At 35.9% G+C, this 2991-nt stretch overlaps 1 pseudogene; it reads right to left on the reverse strand.

Annotated features, from left to right (window-relative positions):
- Positions 1-1332: 1332 nt before the first annotated feature.
- Positions 1333-2722, reverse strand: LOC137234993 (atypical kinase COQ8A, mitochondrial-like; annotated as a pseudogene).
- Positions 2723-2991: the final 269 nt, after the last annotated feature.

Genomic DNA, 2991 nt, shown 5'->3' on the forward strand with positions numbered 1-2991 from the left:
TGATTCAAAATCTGAACTACCAGCGCTACCGTCAACAGCTCAGTGTCATCACTGCCAGTAGCGCCAATAACACCAAACTCGTGCCTGACACACAAAAGTCGTTTCACTCAATAGCGCAAGTAAAATGTACTACGCACTCACTACTAAGAAGCGTCAAAAATTCGCTTGGAGTAATTTCGTCAATGAGCTACCATTGAGCTGGCACCGCATTGGCGCTGGCGCCATGCAATTTACATCACTAAAATTGCGCGAATGCCCAGGCTCATGACTTCAATACTTATATTTACAATGCTTTAAACTTTAAATACACCTCTGAAGTTGCTGCGCATAAAATGTGTACTAATAAATTCCAATACGCATTATACGCAGATGTAACTGATATATGTGTTTTTGTTTCACCCCCTATACTTATATTTAAAGCTTTTATAAGAACAAGCTTCTATTACTTGTTAATAAAACGAACTAAAAAGTAAAAAATAAAATTAAAGAAAAAAAAACTTTTTTAAAAATAAGCTTTTATTATTTTGGTTAATAAAATTAACTAAAAAGTAAACAATAAATTGACTCTAAAGAAATATAACACTTTATAAGTTCATTGTAAGCTTAAACGATAATTAGGCTTTTTCGTCTGCGACAAAAAAATTCTATATTGTACATAATTATATATTTTTAACATTAAAACTTTACACCTAAATTATTAAATCTTACAGTTTATATCACAGTCCTAATTGTTCTAATAAAAGCGTGTTACATTGCGATAGCAAGAAAAGGAGATCCTAAATGTTCTTAATTATACCATCAAAATTTAACACGTTTTTTATTAGAACAATTAGGACTGTGATATAAACTGTAAGATTTAATAATTTAGGTGTAAAGTTTTAATGTTAAAAATATATAATTATGTACAATATAGAATTTTTTTGTCGGAGACGAAAAAGCCTAATTATCGTTTAAGCTTACAATGAACTTATAAAGTGTTATATTTCTTTAGAGTCAATTTATTGTTTACTTTTTAGTTAATTTTATTAACCAAAATAATAAAAGCTTATTTTTAAAAAAGTTTTTTTTTCTTTAATTTTATTTATTAATACTGATGACCTGAAGCGTACTGATCAACGCTTGCCCCCCCCCCCCCTCCCGCCCCCCCCTCCCCCAACATAAAACTAATAAAACTTACATACCCTTCCAGTTGCTCGGTGATGGATTCATTATACGAAAATCTATGCATACTTTTCCAATAATTTTATCTGCTACGCGCACTAAAATTATACACATTTTATTAGCTACCATACATTGATATATTACGCATTTACCTTGTCAACATCCCAAATATTAACGTACCCAAGTTCGTGGAGTCTTAATAACAATTTCTTCGTAGTACGGTCGACAATTGAGTTGTACATTAAGGCGAGCACACAACAAAAATATGCCTGAAAATTTACGATGTATTGAATATATTTCTTCTGGCGGTGGGCAAAGACGATGAGCGGCCACTGTTGGTACTAAAAGTGCAATGCCCTCAGTGATGTTCTGACAACCAAAATTGAATTCACCATCAAGACGAACCATTTCACCAAGTGTCATAACTGCATTCACATGCGCGTCTTCCATTTGTTTAGTTTCATAACCCGTGAGAAAACCCATTTCGCGTAACATATGAAAGACACCATCGTGATTATTCTCAGCTGCGTGTATTATTACCTGCCGATAGTTTTTAATAAATTTCTATTGATAGAGCCGCGTTGAACTGAAATCAATTAATATTTGTTTTTTCGTCTCAGCATCGTAGAGGAAATTGGACCAGTTGGGATCGGTTTGCATACATTCCAATTCGAAAAGTTCACGGAGGCACAATTTCAATACAGATGAAGCAATTTGATAATGATGTTCATAGCTTGAACCAAAATATTTATCCAAAGGCACACCTGGCACCAATTCTGTTGTAAGCACATAACTTGTGGACAATTCCTTGATTACTAAAAGCACATAGTACTCTGGATAGAGTGCAATAATTTGCTTAAATTTATCAGTCTATTCAGCTTTACGTGTGTAATCGACTTCCCAGTTTCGCCACCTTCACAACATTATCAATGAAGAAACCTTGCGGAAGGACATCCCGTACTTTTAGCATTCCTGCTAAATTATCAATATCACTTTCAATACTTTGTGCCACACCAGATATTGAATTTTTATAGCCACTTCCATGCCATTTTTCAATGTAGCGCGATGTACCTCACCAATCGATGCTGCCGCAAATGGTTTCTCATCGAAAGTTTTCCAAAAAATTACGCCAATCGGCACCCCGTTGTGTAATCAAAACACGTTCCACTTGCCAATCGGGCATATAATCCGCGGCTTGATGTTCACGTTCAAAAGCCTTTCAAGTTGTGGTTTGCATCTTGTAAACTTAAAATTTGACCAATCTTTAACGCTGCGCCGCGCACTTTACAAAAGCCTTTCAAGTTGTGGTTTGCATCTTTTATACTTAAAATTTGACCAATCTTTAACGCTGCGCCGCGCACTTTACAAAGTGTATCAACAATACTTTCGGCATTAGCTGGTCTAAGAAGTGCTTCTTTCACATTTTTTCGAACCGTCCATACCTAGCGCACCTTTAGTTAACTCATTTGTAGTACCAACACCTAAACCAGCAAAGAGACTATCAGATGATACGTCCAAAAGGGCTTGAAGGTACACGACGTTGTTCATCCATTTTGCTTAGAGTTAATTTGTTCAATTACTGGTGTCTGTTGCCGCATACGTATGGCCGGCAATTACTTTTAAGCTCCCGGGCAACGCACAAAATTTGCTTGATGGTTACCTAGCAACGTGTAGTTGTGTGCGTATCGGGCGATGTCGTACTCACACGTATTTGTTGTCGGCTTCGCGTTGATGAAAATCAAAATTTTTAGATTTTTTCGCTTGACAGCTGGTCTATTTGATCGTGGCCGGCGTCGTTGACAAGCATTAATGTGTTTGTTTTGTGAGAAC

Source organism: Eurosta solidaginis, chromosome X (assembly GCF_040869045.1).
Source record: "Eurosta solidaginis isolate ZX-2024a chromosome X, ASM4086904v1, whole genome shotgun sequence".
Classification (NCBI taxonomy): Eukaryota; Metazoa; Arthropoda; class Insecta; order Diptera; family Tephritidae; genus Eurosta; species Eurosta solidaginis.